Genomic DNA, 18,006 nt, shown 5'->3' on the forward strand with positions numbered 1-18,006 from the left:
ATAGCAAAAAATCTAAGTGGGCGGAGCTTAGTGGTTCTATTGACCTTTTTGATTTGCCATTAACCAAGGAATCATATAATGCAAGAATTTTTGCTCTAGCTATCAGGGCGTGGCAGTTACGAGGCCTAACGCGTTGACCTTCGCCATAGCGCCCCCTTGAGGCCGATTTGGCTCATCTTTTGAATCTGAGTAGCGGTGAGAAGTACTACCATATGACCAAGTCTCAGCCCTGTAGGCCTTACGGTTTCTTCTGCCCGATCACTTCTATGGCAGAAAAAGAATAAGAATAATAATAATAATAATAATAATAATAATAATAATCAGAACAATTACAATAGGGTTTCTAGCACTACGTGCTCGAACCCCTAAATATAGCCGCAAGCGGCGATTTACGGGGTTCGAGCGTTACAGGCAAAGAGACCCCTGGAGGCCAGTTAGGCTTAAAACATGTTGCCGGTTGACTGGCATCGCCAAACTGGATGAGGATGACCAGCATGACCGTGAAGACCAAGCTAGATTACCAGCATGACTAATCTGGTTGACAAACTTGTTGACCATATTGACCAAGCTGGAAGACCACCATTACTATGAGGACAAAGCTGAATGACCAGCAGGACCATAATGACCAATGTGAATGGCCAGCATGACCAAGCTGCATGGCCAGCATAACCAAGCTGGGTGACCAGCGTGACCATAAAGACCATAATGGCAATGCTAGATGAGTGGTGTGAGTAAACTAGTTGAAAAGCATTGATAAATTGAGCTGTAGTGTTCATCAGGTTTTATGTGGTGTCTTACTGCACTCTAGTGCGCATTTGGTGAAACAAATTCAGTTCTTAAATTGAAAAAACACAAGGCATAAAAAGGGCATATAAATAACCCGTATATAGTATATAAGTTTTGACCTGATTAACATTCCGCCTGTTAAAAGCTTGCTGGAATGTGATTGGCTAATAGTGACCACAAAAGTGTCCATATCAAATTTTCATTTGGTGTACCATTAGTGCATGGGCCATAGATGATAATTGGCTAGGATGACCTTGATAGCTTGTATGGTTCTAGAGAAACAGCTATCGAGCATTGGCTCCGCCCCCTGGGGGTGTATGTCTACTTAAACTGACAGGGTATCTGAGAATCATGTAATGATCAAAGGACTGAAGTGGTATTAGTGTCAGGTTAAGCATTCAAAAGTTCTAAGTGTTAAAGACATTTTACTGCACCATGGTAAAACTAATTTGCATATGGTGGCCATATTGTTTATAAATGTAAAGATTTTTTTTATAATTGTTGAGGAGTAAGCTCTGCTGAACTGTTTGACACCAAACATGTCATGATTGGTCAAGGAGGCAAAGACAAGATCTCAAAAGTAGGTTTTGCATATTATGCAAATTAAAAAAAAATTATTGGGTGGAGCATAAACAAGAATGACCCAGGTGGCTGAGCAGCATGACCAAGAAGGATAAAGATGTTCAATTAAGCCAGACAAGCAAGATTAAATAAGTTCAGCAGAGCTTTAATTTAGAATAATTCACCTGTAGCTGTTTCACCAAATGACCACCAGAGCGCAGCAAGAGACCACATATAACCTGCTGGAAATCTATCATTCTATCAGAAAGACAGAACATTCCCTATCAGTGTGTTTCTATTTATTAAAAAGAGAAGAAAAGTCCGATTGGGCTCCAAATTGGTACTCATGATCAAGTGGTCTGTATATTTATGTGTGTAAATTTGTGTGTTGATAGGGTCAAAGGTTCCTGACTTCTGTCCATTCAGGCTTGAAAAAAGCGATAATACAGGCTTATGGCCTACAAAATGGCTGTTGCTCTTTGGCCATATTAGAGGCAAAAAATATCTGATTTGGCTCAAAATTTGCAATCAAGATCACAATATCAGTCTATATATGTATGTCAATTTCTGTGTCAATAGGGTCAAAGGTTCCTGACTTCTGTCCAGTTAGATTTGAAAAAAGCGAAAATACAGGCTTGAGGCCTACAAAATCGCTGTAGTTTTCCAGCCGTTGTAGAGGCAAAACATGTCCGATTTGGCTGAAAATTTGCAATCAAGATCAGATTATCAGTCTATATATGTGTATAAATTTGTGTGTTGATAGGGTGAAAGGTTCCTGTCTTCTGTCCATTTAGGTTGGAAAATAGCGATAAATAGAATAAATTGAAAATAGTTATTTTTTCACTGTAGAGCCTACTGAAGACTTATTTGGCTCATACTTGGCACATGTACTTCAAATGTCATGGTTAATTAGTAGCTTCAACAGTTTTGGCATGTTTTAAACTTTGACAGAGTTTTGGCCAAATAACTCTGAAAAGGCTTTCACGTACATGTTTGATCAAGGTTTATGGGCCTCGAATAGTAAAAATGTCAAGATGTTTTTGATAATTATTTACCTACAGTGTCTCAAGATTGCACCAAGACCAAATTTGTTTTGATTGATTAAGGACTTAAAGACAAGTTCGAAAAGAGGAATTTTTACTCTTTTGGCCACTGATGAAAATCTTTGCATTTTTGGTAAACATATGTAATTACAAAGTTGTAAAGGCTACAGCAACGTATACAACTAAAAAAGAATAACAAGCCTAGGCCACTTGTACCTTTAGATATAACTGATTTTCTGCTTTAGCGCCCCCTTGAGGCCAATCAACGCCATATTTTAATTGATGATAGAAGGCCCTGAGATACATGTAGGGTATATGTATTGTCCTGATTGGTCATTGTTTAGCCTGTCAAAAGCTTGCTGGAATCTGATTGGCTAATAACGATCGCAAAAATTTGCATATCAACTTTTCCTTCTGTAAAACATTAGGACATAGGCCATAGATGATACATGCCAAAGGAGAGCTTCATAGCTTGTACGGTTCCTGAGAAACAGATTTTTAGCTTTGGCTCCGCCCCCTGGGGGCGTATGTCTACACAGATTGACGGGCTACCTCAGAATCATGTTGGCATCAAAGATGTAAAGTGGCATTAGTGTAGGTTTAAGCATTCAAAAGTTACAGCTGTTAGAGTAAATTTGGGTGTGCCACGGTAAGATTAATTTGCATATGGCGGCCATATTGTTTAAAAATTTCTCAATTTTTTCGATAATTATTGAGGATGGGACTCTGCTGAGTTGTTTGACACCAAATATGACAGGATTGGTCAATGACCCTAGGACAAGTTCTCAAAAGTAGGTTTTGCATATTATGCTAAATAGCAAAAAATCTAAGTGGGCGGAGCTTAGTGGTTCTATTGACCTTTTTGATTTGCCATTAACCAAGGAATCATATAATGCAAGAATTTTTGCTCTAGCTATCAGGGCGTAGGAGTTACGAGGCCAAACGCGTTGACCTTCGCCATAGCGCCCCCTTGAGGCCGATCGGGCTCATCTTTTGAATCTGAGTAGCGGTGAGAAGTACTACCATATGACCAAGTCTCAGCCCTGTAGGCCTTACGGTTTCTTCTGCCCAATCACTTCTATGGCAGAAAAAGAATAAGAACTATAATAATAATAATAAATATAGCCGCAAGCGGCGATTTACGGGGTTCGAGCGTTACAGACAAAGAGGCCCCTGGAGGCCAGTTAGGCTTAAAACATGTTGCTGGTTGACTGGCATCACCAAACTGGATGACCAGCATGGCAAAGGTGTTTGGCCAGTATGACCAAGCTGGATGACCAGCATTGCTATGATGACAAAGCTGAATGACCAGCAGGACCATAATGACCAATGTGAATGACCAGAATGACCTAGCTGGATGGGCAGCATAACCAAGCTAGGTGACCAGCGTGACCATAAAGACCATAATGACAATGCTAGATGAGTGGTGTGAGAAAACTAGTTGAAATGCATTGATAAATTGAGCTGTAGTGTTCAGCAGGTTTTATGGGGTCTCTTGCTGCACTCTAGTGGGCATTCGGAGAGCCTAGCAGTGAGGCATGACAAGGGCACATATTAATAACCAATAATATCAATAATAGTACATAAGTTTTGACCTGATTAACATTCAGCCTGTTAAAAGCTTGCTGGAATGTGATTGGCTAATAGTGACTACAAAAGTGTCCATATCAAATTTTCATTTGGTGTACCATTAGTGCATGGGCCATAGATGATAATTGGCAAGGACGACCTTAATAGCTTGTATGGTTCTAGAGAAACAGCTATCGAGCATTGGCTCCGCCCCCTGGGGGGGTGTATGTCTACTTAAACTGACAGGGTATCTGAGAATCATGTAATGATCAAAGGACTGAAGTGGTATTAGTGTCAGGTTAAGCATTCAAAAGTTATAAGTGTTAAAGACATTTTACTGCACTGTGGTAGAACTAATTTGCATATGGCGGCCATATTGTTTACAAATGTAAAGATTTATTAAATAATTATTGAGGAGCAAGCTCTGCTAAATTGTTTGACACCAAACATGTCATGATTGGTCAAGGAGGCAAGGGAAAGATGTCAAAAGTAGGTTTTGCATATTATGCTAATTTAAAAAAAAATTAAGTGGGTGGAGCATAAACAAGAATGACCCAGGTGGCTGAGCAGCATGACCAAGAAGGATAAAGATGTTCAATTAAGCAAGACAAGCAAGATTAATTAAGTTCAGCAGAGCTTTAATTTAGAATAATTCACCTGTAGCTGTTTCACCAAATGACCACCAGAGCGCAGCAAGAGACCACATATAACCTGCTGGAAATCTATCACTCTATAAGCAAGTCAGAACATTCCCTATCAGTGTGTTTCTATTTATTAAAAAGAGAAGAAAAGTCCGATTGGGCTCCAAATTGGTACTCATGATCAAGTGGTCTGTATATACATGTATGTAAATTTGTGTGTTGATAGGGTCAAAGGTTCCTGACTTCTGACCATTTAGGTTTGAAAAAAGTGATAATACAGGCTTATGGCCTACAAAATGGCTGATGCTCTTTGGCCATATTAGAGGCAAAAAATATCTGATTTGGCTCAAAATTTGCAATCAAGATCACAACATCAGTCTATATATGTATGTCAATTTCTGTGTCGATAGGGTTAAAGGTTCCTGACTTCTGTCCATTTAGATTTGAAAAAAGCGATAATACAGGCTTGAGGCCTACAAAATCGCTGTAGTTTTCCAGCCGTTGTAGAGGCAAAACATGTCCGATTTGGCTGAAAATTTGCAATCAAGATCGGATTATCAGTCTATATATGTGTATAAATTTGTGTGTTGATAGGGTGAAAGGTTCCTGTCTTCTGTCCATTTAGGTTGGAAAATAGCGATAAATAGAATAAATTGAAAATAGTTATTTTTTCACTGTAGAGCCTACTGAAGACTTATTTGGCTCATACTTGGCACATGTGCTTCCAATGTCATTCTTAATTAGTAGCTTCAACAGTTTTGGCATGATTTAAACTTTGACAGAGTTTGGGCCAAATAACTCTGAAAAGGCTTTCATGTACATGTTTGATCAAGGTTTATGGGCCTCAAATAGTTAAAATGTCAAGATTTTTTTGATAATTATTTACCTACAGAGTCTCAAGATTGCATCAAGACCAAATTTGTTTTGATTGATTAAGGACTTAAAGACAAGTTCGAAAAGAGCAATTTTTACTCTTTTGGCCACTGATGAAAATCTTTGCATTTTTGGTAAATACATGTAATTACAAAGTTGTAAAGGCTACAGCAAAGTATAAAACTAAAAAAGAATAACAAGCCTAGGCCACTTGTACCTTTAGATATAACTGATTTTCTGCTATAGCGCCCCCTTGAGGCCAATCAACGCCATATTTTAATGGATGATAGAAGGCCCTGAGATACATGTAGGGTATAAGTATCGTCCTGATTGGTCATTGTTTAGCCTGTCAAAAGCTTGCTGGAATCTGATTGGCTAATAACGATCGCAAAAATTTGCATATCAAATTTTCCTTCTGTAAAACATTAGGACATAGGCCATAGATAATACATGCCAAAGGAGAGCTTCATAGCTTGTACGGTTCCTGAGAAACAGATTTTTAGCTTTGGCTCCGCCCCCTGGGGGCGTATGTCTACACAGATTGACGGGCTACCTCAGAATCATGTTGGCATCAAAGTTCTAAAGTGGCATTAGTGTAGGTTTAAGCATTCAAAAGTTACAGCTGTTAGAGTAAATTTGGGTGTGCTACGGTAAGATTAATTTGTATATGGCGGCCATATTGTTTACAAATTTCACAATTTTTTCGATAATTATTGAGGTTGGGACTCTGCTGAGTTGTTTGACACCAAATATGACAGGATTGGTCAATGACCCTAGGACAAGTTCTCAAAAGTAGGTTTTGCATATTATGCTAAATAGCAAAAAATCTAAGTGGGCGGAGCTTAGTGGTTCTATTGACCTTTTTGATTTGCCATTAACCAAGGAATCATATAATGCAAGAATTTTTGCTCTAGCTATCAGGGCGTAGGAGTTACGAGGCCAAACGCGTTGACCTTCGCCATAGCGCCCCCTTGAGGCCGATCGGGCTCATCTTTTGAATCTGAGTAGCGGTGAGAAGTACTACCATATGACCAAGTCTCAGCCCTGTAGGCCTTACGGTTTCTTCTGCCCAATCACTTCTATGGCAGAAAAAGAATAAGAACTATAATAATAATAATAAATATAGCCGCAAGCGGCGATTTACAGGGTTCGAGCGTTACAGGCAAAGAGACCCCTGGAGGCCAGTTAGGCTTAAAACATGTTGCCGGTTGACCGGCATCGCCAAACTGGGTGAGGATGACCAGCATGACCGTGAAGACCAAGCTAGATTACCAGCATGACTAATCTGGATGACAAACTTGTTGACCATATTGACCAAGCTGGAAGACCATAATGACCAAACTGGATGACCAGCATGGCAAAGGTGGTTGGCCAGTATGACCAAGCTGGAAGACCACCATTACTATGAGGACAAAGCTGAATGACCAGCAGGACCATAATGACCAATGTGAATGGCCAGCATGACCAAGCTGGATGGCCAGCATAACCAAGCTGGGTGACCAGCGTGACCATAAAGACCATAATGGCAATGCTAGATGAGTGGTGTGAGTAAACTAGTTGAAAAGCATTGATAAATTGAGCTGTAGTGTTCATCAGGTTTTATGTGGTGTCTTACTGCACTCTAGTGCGCATTTGGTGAAACAAATTCAGTTCTTAAATTGAAAAAACACAAGGCATAAAAAGGGCATATAAATAACCCGTATATAGTATATAAGTTTTGACCTGATTAACATTCCGCCTGTTAAAAGCTTGCTGGAATGTGATTGGCTAATAGTGACCACAAAAGTGTCCATATCAAATTTTCATTTGGTGTACCATTAGTGCATGGGCCATAGATGATAATTGGCTAGGATGACCTTGATAGCTTGTATGGTTCTAGAGAAACAGCTATCGAGCATCGGCCCCGCCCCGTAGGGGTGTATGTCTACTTAAACTGACAGGGTATCTGAGAATCATGTAATGATCAAAGGACTGAAGTGGTATTAGTGTCAGGTTAAGCATTCAAAAGTTATAAGTGTTAAAGACATTTTACTGCACCATGGTAGAACTCATTTGCATATGGCGGCCATATTGTTTGAAAATGTAAAGATTTTTTTAATAATTATTGAGGAGTAAGCTCTGCTGAACTGTTTGACACCAAACATGTCATGATTGGTCAAGGATCCAAGGACAAGATCTCAAAAGTAAGTTTTGCATATTATGCAAATAAAAAAAAAATTAAGTGGGTGGAACATAAACAAGAATGACCCAGGTGGCTGAGTAGCATGACCAAGAAGGATAAATATGTTCAATTAAGCAAGACAAGCAAGATTAAATAAGTTCAGCAGAGCTTTAATTTAGAATAATTCACCTGTAGCTGTTTCACCAAATGACCACCAGAGCGCAGCAAGAGACCACATATAACCTGCTGGAAATCTATCACTCTATAAGTAAGACAGAACATTCCCTATCAGTGTGTTTCTATTTATTACAAAGAGAGGAAAAGTCTGATTGGGCTCAAAATTGGTTCTCATGATCAAGTGGTCTGTATATATATGTGTGTAAATTTGTGTGTTGATAGGGTCAAAGGTTCCTGACTTCTGTCCATTTAGGCTTGAAAAAAGCGATAATACAGGCTTATGGCCTACAAAATGGCTGTTGCTCTTTGGCCATATTAGAGGCAAAAAATATCTGATTTGGCTCAAAATTTGCAATCAAGATCACAATATCAGTCTATATATGTATGTCAATTTCTGTGTCAATAGGGTCAAAGGTTCCTGACTTCTGTCCATTTAGGTTTGAAAAAAGCGATAATACAGGCTTGAGGCCTACAAAATCGCTGTAGTTTTCCAGCCGTTGTAGAAGCAAAACATGTCCGATTTGGCTGAAAATTTGCAATCAAGATCAGATTATCAGTCTATATATGTGTATAAATTTGTGTGTTGATAGGGTGAAAGGTTCCTGTCTTCTGTCCATTTAGGTTGGAAAATAGCGATAAATAGAATAAATTGAAAATAGTTAATTTGTCTCTGTAGAGCCTACTGAAGACTTATTTGGCTCATACTTGGCACATGTGCTTCAAATGTCATTGTTAATTAGTAGCTTCAACAGTTTTGGCATGTTTTAAACTTTGACAGAGTTTTGGCCAAATAACTCTGAAAAGGCTTTCACGTACATGTTTGATCAAGGTTTATGGGCCTCAAATAGTTAAAATGTCAAGATTTTTTTGATAATTATTTACCTACAGGGTCTCAAGATTGCATCAAGACCAAATTTGTTTTGATTGATTAAGGACTTAAAGACAAGTTCGAAAAGAGCAATTTTTACTCTTTTGGCCACTGATGAAAATCTTTGCATTTTTGGTAAACATATGTAATTACAAAGTTGTAAAGGCTACAGCAAAGTATACAACTAAAAAAGAATAACAAGCCTAGGCCACTTGTACCTTTAGATATAACTGATTTTCTGCTATAGAGCCCCCTTGAGGCCAATCAACGCCATATTTTAATGGATGATAGAAGGCCCTGAGATACATGTAGGGTATAAGTATCGTCCTGATTGGTCATTGGTTAGCATGTCAAAAGCTTGCTGGAAACTTATTGGCTAATAACGATCGCAAAAATTTGCATATCAAATTTTCCTTCTGTAAAACATTAGGACATAGGCCATAGATGATACATGCCAAAGGAGAGCTTCATAGCTTGTACGGTTCCTGAGAAACAGATTTTTAGCTTTGGCTCCGCCCCCTGGGGGCGTATGTCTACACAGATTGACGGGCTACCTCAGAATCATGTTGGCATCAACGGTCTAAAGTGGCATTAGTGTAGGTTTAAGCATTCAAAAGTTACAGCTGTTAGAGTAAATTTGGGTGTGCCACGGTAAGATTAATTTGCATATGGCGGCCATATTGTTTACAAATTTCACAATTTTTTTGATAATTATTGAGGTTGGGACTCTGCTGAGTTGTTTGACACCAAATATGACAGGATTGGTCAATGACCCTAGGACAAGTTCTCAAAAGTAGGTTTTGCATATTATGCTAAATAGCAAAAAATCTAAGTGGGCGGAGCTTAGTGGTTCTATTGACCTTTTTGATTTGCCATTAACCAAGGAATCATATAATGCAAGAATTTTTGCTCTAGCTATCAGGGCGTGGCAGTTACGAGGCCTAACGCGTTGACCTTCGCCATAGCGCCCCCTTGAGGCCGATCGGGCTCATCTTTTGAATCTGAGTAGCGGTGAGAAGTACTACCATATGACCAAGTCTCAGCCCTGTAGGCCTTACGGTTTCTTCTGCCCGATCACTTCTATGGCAGAAAAAGAATAAGAATAATAATAATAATAATAATAATAATAATAATAATCAGAACAATTACAATAGGGTTTCTAGCACTACGTGCTCGAACCCCTAATAATAATCAGAACAATTACAATAGGGTTTCTAGCACTACGTGCTCGAACCCCTAATAATAATCAGAACAATTACAATAGGGTTTCTAGCACTACGTGCTCGAACCCCTAATAATAATAATAATAATAATAATAATAATCAGAACAATTACAATAGGGTTTCTAGCACTACGTGCTCGAACCCCTAATAATCAGAACAATTACAATAGGGTTTCTAGCACTACGTGCTCGAACCCCTAATAATAATAATCAGAACAATTACAATAGGGTTTCTAGCACTACGTGCTCGAACCCCTAATAATAATCAGAACAATTACAATAGGGTTTCTAGCACTACGTGCTCGAACCCCTAATAATAATAATAATAATAATAATAATCAGAACAATTACAATAGGGTTTCTAGCACTACGTGCTCGAACCCCTAATAATAATAATAATAATCAGAACAATTACAATAGGGTTTCTAGCACTACGTGCTCGAACCCCTAATAATAATAATCAGAACAATTACAATAGGGTTTCTAGCACTACGTGCTCGAACCCCTAATAATCAGAACAATTACAATAGGGTTTCTAGCACTACGTGCTCGAACCCCTAATAATAATAATAATAATAATCAGAACAATTACAATAGGGTTTCTAGCACTACGTGCTCGAACCCCTAATAATAATCAGAACAATTACAATAGGGTTTCTAGCACTACGTGCTCGAACCCCTAATAATAATCAGAACAATTACAATAGGGTTTCTAGCACTACGTGCTCGAACCCCTAATAATCAGAACAATTACAATAGGGTTTCTAGCACTACGTGCTCGAACCCCTAATAATCAGAACAATTACAATAGGGTTTCTAGCACTACGTGCTCGAACCCCTAATAATCAGAACAATTACAATAGGGTTTCTAGCACTACGTGCTCGAACCCCTAATAATAATAATAATAATAATCAGAACAATTACAATAGGGTTTCTAGCACTACGTGCTCGAACCCCTAATAATAATCAGAACAATTACAATAGGGTTTCTAGCACTACGTGCTCGAACCCCTAATAATCAGAACAATTACAATAGGGTTTCTAGCACTACGTGCTCGAACCCCTAATAATAATCAGAACAATTACAATAGGGTTTCTAGCACTACGTGCTCGAACCCCTAATAATAATAATAATAATAATAACTAGAAAAGGAAAGTTCGATAACGAACTTTAAGTTGGCTTGGAAAAGTACGTTAATAACGTTGAATAGTTAAAATGGTTGCTAAGATATTTCTGTCTAAAGCGTGTGAAGAGTGGTTGCTATGCTGTTGACTTTTGGCTAAATGTTGAAGTCCAAAAAGTTTTGGCTAACATGGTGAAAAGCTTATAATTATCTTATAAAGTAAAGTGTTGCTAAGTGGTTGCTAGGTAGTTGCTAGGCAGTTGCTAATGTAGTCCACATCGTTGCTTAGTGTTTGCTAATTGGTTGCTAGGCAGTTGCGAACATATTCCAGGTGGTTGCTAAGCTGTTGCTATGGTATCTGGGGTGGTTGCTAAGGTGTTGCTAGGTGGTTGCTAGAGGGTTGCTAGGTGGTTGCTAAGGTGTTGCTATGGGATCCGGGGTGGTTGCTAAGGTGTTGCTATGGTATCCGGGTTGGTTGCTAAGGTGTTGCTAGGTGGTTGCTAAGGTGTTGCTATGGTATCCAGGGTGGTTGCTAAGGTGTTGCTAGGTGGTTGCTAGGGTGTTGCTAGGCGGTTGCTATGGTATCCAGGGTGGTTGCTAAGGTGTTGCTAGGTGGTTGCTAAGGTGTTGCTAGGTGGTTGCTATGGTGTTGCTATGGTATCCGGGGTGGTTGCTAAGGTGTTGCTAGGTGGTTGCTAAGGTGTTGTATGGTATCCTGGGTGGTTGCTAAGGTGTTGCTAGGTGGTTGCTAGGCAGTTGCTAAGGTGTTGCTATGGTATCCTGGGTGGTTGCTAAGGTGTTTCTAGGTGGTTGCTAAGGTGTTGCTAGGTGGTTGCTAAGGTGTTGCTAGGTGGTTGCTAAGGTGTTGCTATGGTATCCGGGGTGGTTGCTAAGGTGTTGCTAGGTGGTTGCTAGGCGGTTGCTTAAGTGTTGCTATGGTATCCGGGGTGGATGCTATGGTGTGGTTGCTAAGGTGTTGCTAGGTGGTTGCTAAGGTGTTGCTATGGTGTCCAGGGTGGTTGCTAAGGTGTTGCTAAGGTGTTGCTATGGTATCCTGGGTGGTTGCTAAGGTGTTTCTAGGTGGTTGCTAAGGTGTTGCTAGGTGGTTGCTAAGGTGTTGCTATGGTATCCAGGGTGGTTGCTAAGGTGTTGCTAGGTGGTTGCTAGGTGGTTGCTAGGGTGTTGCTAGGTGGTTGCTAAGGTGTTGCTAGGTGGTTGCTAAGGTGTTGCTATGGTATCCAGGGTGGTTGCTAAGGTGTTGCTAGGTGGTTGCTAAGGTGTTGCTAGGTGGTTGCTAAGGTGTTGCTATGGTATCCGGGGTGGTTGCTAAGGTGTTGCTAGGTGGTTGCAAGGTGGTTGCTAAGGTGTTGCTAGGCGGTTGCTAAGGTGTTGCTATGGTGTCTAGGGTGGTTGCTAAGGTGTTGCTAGGTGGTTGCTAAGATGTTGCTATGGTATCTGGGGTGGTTGCTAAGGTGTTGCTAGGTGTATCTAACTGGTCGCTAGGCAGTTGCTACCATTTCTAAAGTGGTTGCTAAGCAGTTGCTAGGCAGTTGCTAACGTTTTCCAGGTGGTTGCTAAGGTGTTGCTATCTGGTTGCTAGGCAGTTGCTAACGTATTACACATGGTTGCTAAGTGGTCGCTAGGTAGTTGCTAATGTTTTCCAGGTGGTTGCTAAGGTGTATCTAACTGGTTCCTAGGCAGTAGTAGATAAAAAGAAAGAGTGTTAAATGTAGAAGTACAGAAAAAGGGAGAGCCTGAAATAGAGAAGTAGAGAGAAAATCAGCGTGAGAAGTAGAGAAAGAACATCCGAGAATGTGAGAAAAAGAGTGACAAGTAGAGAGAAATATTGAGCGAGAGAAAGAGAATTAGGGAAAAAGAGAGATCGAGAAATAAAGAAGTAGAGAAAGAAAAAGGATGTAGTAGAGAGATAGATAGAAAGAGAAAGCAAGACAGAAAAGTAGAGTGAAAGAGAAGTAGAGAGAAGAGCGAGAAATAAAGAGAGAGTAAGAGAGAAATAGAAAAGTAGAAAGAAAGAGACATAGAAAAGTAGAGAGAGTGAGAAAGAGAGAGTGAGAAATAGAGAAGTAGAGAGAGAGTGAGAAAGAGAGAGTGAGAAATAGAGAAGTAGAGAGAGTGAGAAATAGAGACGTAGAGAGAGAGTGAGAAAGAGAGTGAGAAATAGAGAAGTAGAGAGAGAGTGAGAAATAGAGACGTAGAGAGAGAGTGAAAAAGAGAGTGAGAAATATAGAAGTAGAGAGAGTGAGAAATAAAGAGAAATAGAGACGTAGAGAGAGAGTGAAAAAGAGAGTGAGAAATATAGAAGTAGAGAGAGTGAGAAATATAGAAGTAGAGAGAGAGAGTGAGAAATAGAGACGTAGAGAGAGAGTGAGAAATAGAGACGTAGAGAGAGTGAGAAAGAGTGAGAAATAGAGAAGTAGAGAGAGTGAGAAATAGAGATGTAGAAAAGAGTGAGAAAGAAAGAGTGAGAAATAGAGAAGTAGAGAGAGAGTGAGAAATAGAGACGTAGAGAGAGAGTGAGAAATAGAGAAGTAGAGAGCAAAAGAGAGAGTGAGAAGTAGAGAGCAAAAGAGAGAGTGAGACAGAGAAGTAGAGAGCAAACAAGAGAGTGAGAAGTAGAGAAGTAGAGAGCAAAAGAAAGAGTGAGAAATAGAGAAGTAGAGAGAGAGTGGGAAAGATAGAGTGAGAATTAGAGAAGTAGAGAGAGAGTGAGAAAGAGAGAGTGAGATAGAGAAGTAGAGAGAGAGTGAGAAATAGAGACGTAGAGAGAGTGAGAAAGAGAGAGTGAGATAGAGAAGTAGAGAGAGAGTGAGAAATAGAGTGAGAAATAGAGACGTAGAGAGAGAGTGAGAAAGAGAGTGAGAAATAGAGGAGTAGAGAGCAAAAGAGAGTGAGAAATAGAGAAGTAGAGAGCAAAAGAGAGAGTGAGAAGTAGAGAAGTAGAGAGCAAAAGAAAGAGTGAGAAATATAGAAATAGAGAGAGAGTGGGAAAGAGAGTGAGAATTAGAGAAGTAGAGAGCGAAAGAGAGAGTGAGAAAGAGAGAGTGGTTGCTAAGCAGTTAATAGGTGGTTGCTAAACCCTGGCTGGGGTGCCAGGGTGTCCAAACTTTTGACTGATAGCTGCTCCATACAGCAGCTCCTCCATACACTCACAGTACTGGAGGAGCAGGGGAGAGAAGGGGTTCCGTGCGCAGAGCTGCTCGTGTGCGAGATGGAACTCTGGGCCCCCCATTCATTTCTATGGGAAAACTTCGTACGAAAATTGTACGAAAACTGCTATTAATTTAAAGATCTCGGTAAGATCTATAAGCTCGCCAAATTTGGTCTTCGTATCTCAAAAATTGTGGCGGTTACGGACGTTTAAAATTTCGCCCCATTCATTCCTATGGGGAAAAAATGCGTACGTTTACGAAGTTTTTACGAAAACCGTACGATAAATCGCTCCAAAAAGCACAAGCACGCTAAGTTGGCATAGGTCCTACGATCCGTGAAAGTTTCGTGATTCTACGTTGAAAGCTCTAGGAGGAGTAGCGTACAGAAAAAAAGGCGTAAGAATAATAATAATAACTAGAAAAGGAAAGTTCGATAACGAACTTTAAGTTGGCTTGGAAAAGTACGTTAAATAGTTAAATAACGTTGAATAGTTAAAATGGTTGCTAAGATATTTCTGTCTAAAGCGTGTGAAGAGTGGTTGCTATGCTGTTGACTTTCGGCTAAATGTTGAAGTCCAAAAAGTTTTGGCTAACATGGTGAAAAGCTTATAATTATCTTATAAAGTAAAGTGTTGCTAAGTGGTTGCTAGGTAGTTGCTAGGCAGTTGCTAATGTAGTCCACATCGTTGCTTAGTGCTTGCTAATTGGTTGCTAGGCAGTTGCGAACATATTCCAGGTGGTTGCTAAGCTGTTGCTAACTTGTTGCTAGGCAATTCCTAACGTATTCCAAATGGTTTTTAAGTGGTTATTAGGCAGTTTCTAATATTTTCCAGGTGGTTGCTAAGGTGTTGCTATGGTATCTGGGGTGGTTGCTAAGGTGTTGCTAGGTGGTTGCTAGAGGGTTGCTAGGTGGTTGCTAAGGTGTTGCTATGGGATCCGGGGTGGTTGCTAAGGTGTTGCTATGGTATCCGTGTTGGTTGCTAAGGTGTTGCTAGGTGGTTGCTAAGGTGTTGCTATGGTATGCAGGGTGGTTGCTAAGGTGTTGCTAGGTGGTTGCTAGGGTGTTGCTAGGCGGTTGCTATGGTATCCAGGGTGGTTGCTAAGGTGTTGCTAGGTGGTTGCTAAGGTGTTGCTAGGTGGTTGCTATGGTGTTGCTATGGTATCCGGGGTGGTTGCTAAGGTGTTGCTAGGTGGTTGCTAAGGTGTTGCTATGGTATCCTGGGTGGTTGCTAAGGTGTTGCTAGGTGGTTGCTAGGCAGTTGCTAAGGTGTTGCTATGGTATCCTGGGTGGTTGCTAAGGTGTTTCTAGGTGGTTGCTAAGGTGTTGCTAGGTGGTTGCTAAGGTGTTGCTAGGTGGTTGCTAAGGTGTTGCTATGGTATCCGGGGTGGTTGCTAAGGTGTTGCTAGGTGGTTGCTAGGCGGTTGCTTAAGTGTTGCTATGGTATCCGGGGTGGATGCTATGGTGTGGTTGCTAAGGTGTTGCTAGGTGGTTGCTAAGGTGTTGCTATGGTATCCAGGGTGGTTGCTAAGGTGTTGCTAGGTGGTTGCTAAGGTGTTGCTATGGTATCCTGGGTGGTTGCTAAGGTGTTTCTAGGTGGTTGCTAAGGTGTTGCTAGGTGGTTGCTAAGGTGTTGCTATGGTATCCAGGGTGGTTGCTAAGGTGTTGCTAGGTGGTTGCTAGGTGGTTGCTAGGGTGTTGCTAGGTGGTTGCTAAGGTGTTGCTAGGTGGTTGCTAAGGTGTTGCTATGGTATCCAGGGTGGTTGCTAAGGTGTTGCTAGGTGGTTGGTAAGGTGTTGCTAGGTGGTTGCTAAGGTGTTGCTATGGTATCCGGGGTGGTTGCTAAGGTGTTGCTAGGTGGTTGCAAGGTGGTTGCTAAGGTGTTGCTAGGCGGTTGCTAAGGTGTTGCTATGGTGTCTAGGGTGGTTGCTAAGGTGTTGCTAGGTGGTTGCTAAGATGTTGCTATGGTATCTGGGGTGGTTGCTAAGGTGTTGCTAGGTGTATCTAACTGGTCGCTAGGCAGTTGCTACCATTTCTAAAGTGGTTGCTAAGCAGTTGCTAGGCAGTTGCTAACGTTTTCCAGGTGGTTGCTAAGGTGTATCTAACTGGTTCCTAGGCAGTAGTAGATAAAAAGAAAGAGTGTTAAATGTAGAAGTACAGAAAAAGGGAGAGCCTGAAATAGAGAAGTAGAGAGAAAATCAGCGTGAGAAGTAGAGAAAGAACACCCGAGAATGTGAGAAAAAGAGTGACAAGTAGAGAGAAATATTGAGCGAGAGAAAGAGAATTAGGGAAAAAGAGAGATCAAGAAATAAAGAAGTAGAGAAAGAAAAAGGATGTAGTAGAGAGATAGATAGAAAGAGAAAGCAAGACAGAAAAGTAGAGTGAAAGAGAAGTAGAGAGAAGAGCGAGAAATAAAGAGAGAGTAAGAGAGAAATAGAGAAATAGAAAAGTAGAAAGAAAGAGACATAGAAAAGTAGAGAGAGTGAGAAAGAGAGAGTGAGAAATAGAGAAGTAGAGAGAGAGTGAGAAAGAGAGAGTGAGAAATAGAGAAGTAGAGAGAGTGAGAAATAGAGACGTAGAGAGAGAGTGAGAAAGAGAGTGAGAAATAGAGAAGTAGAGAGAGAGTGAGAAATAGAGACGTAGAGAGAGAGTGAAAAAGAGAGTGAGAAATATAGAAGTACAGAGAGTGAGAAATAAAGAGAAATAGAGACGTAGAGAGAGAGTGAAAAAGAGAGTGAGAAATATAGAAGTAGAGAGAGTGAGAAATATAGAAGTAGAGAGAGAGAGTGAGAAATAGAGACGTAGAGAGAGAGTGAGAAATAGAGACGTAGAGAGAGAGAGTGAGAAAGAGTGAGAAATAGAGAAGTAGAGAGAGTGAGAAATAGAGACGTAGAAAAGAGTGAGAAAGAGAGAGTGAGAAATAGAGAAGTAGAGAGAGAGTGAGAAATAGAGACGTAGAGAGAGAGTGAGAAATAGAGAAGTAGAGAGCAAAAGAGAGAGTGAGAAGTAGAGAGCAAAAGAGAGAGTGAGACAGAGAAGTAGAGAGCAAACGAGAGAGTGAGAAGTAGAGAAGTAGAGAGCAAAAGAAAGAGTGAGAAATAGAGAAGTAGAGAGAGAGTGGGAAAGATAGAGTGAGAATTAGAGAAGTAGAGAGAGAGTGAGAAAGAGAGAGTGAGATAGAGAAGTAGAGAGAGAGTGAGAAATAGAGACGTAGAGAGAGTGAGAAAGAGAGAGTGAGATAGAGAAGTAGAGAGAGAGTGAGAAATAGAGTGAGAAATAGAGAAGTAGAGAGAGAGTGAGAAAGAGAGTGAGAAATAGAGGAGTAGAGAGCAAAAGAGAGTGAGAAATAGAGAAGTAGAGAGCAAAAGAGAGAGTGAGAAGTAGAGAAGTAGAGAGCAAAAGAAAGAGTGAGAAATATAGAAATAGAGAGAGAGTGGGAAAGAGAGTGAGAATTAGAGAAGTAGAGAGCGAAAGAGAGAGTGAGAAAGAGAGAGTGGTTGCTAAGCAGTTAATAGGTGGTTGCTAAACCCTGGCTGGGGTGCCGGGGTGTCCAAACTTTTGACTGATAGCTGCTCCATACAGCAGCTCCTCCATACACTCACAGTACTGGAGGAGCAGGGGAGAGAAGGGGTTCCGTGCGCAGAGCTGCTCGTGTGCGAGATGGAACTCTGGGCCCCCATTCATTTCTATGGGAAAACTTCGTACGAAAATTGTACGAAAACCGTACGTCGTATCGCTTCGCAACCTGCTATTACTTTAAAGATCTCGGTAAGATCTATAAGCTCGCCAAATTTGGTCTTCGTATCTCAAAA

General features: G+C 40.6%; 1 long non-coding RNA gene across 1 annotated transcript; it reads left to right on the plus strand.

The window, feature by feature from the left end:
- Positions 1-14,329: 14,329 nt before the first annotated feature.
- Positions 14,330-17,090, plus strand: LOC125798663 (uncharacterized). The gene is made up of 2 exons (XR_007437472.1): positions 14,330-15,714; positions 15,791-17,090. It is a non-coding gene; the product is annotated as an uncharacterized LOC125798663 (long non-coding RNA).
- Positions 17,091-18,006: the final 916 nt, after the last annotated feature.

The sequence above is a fragment of the Astyanax mexicanus genome, chromosome 2 (genome assembly GCF_023375975.1).
Source record: "Astyanax mexicanus isolate ESR-SI-001 chromosome 2, AstMex3_surface, whole genome shotgun sequence".
Taxonomy (NCBI): Eukaryota; Metazoa; Chordata; class Actinopteri; order Characiformes; family Acestrorhamphidae; genus Astyanax; species Astyanax mexicanus.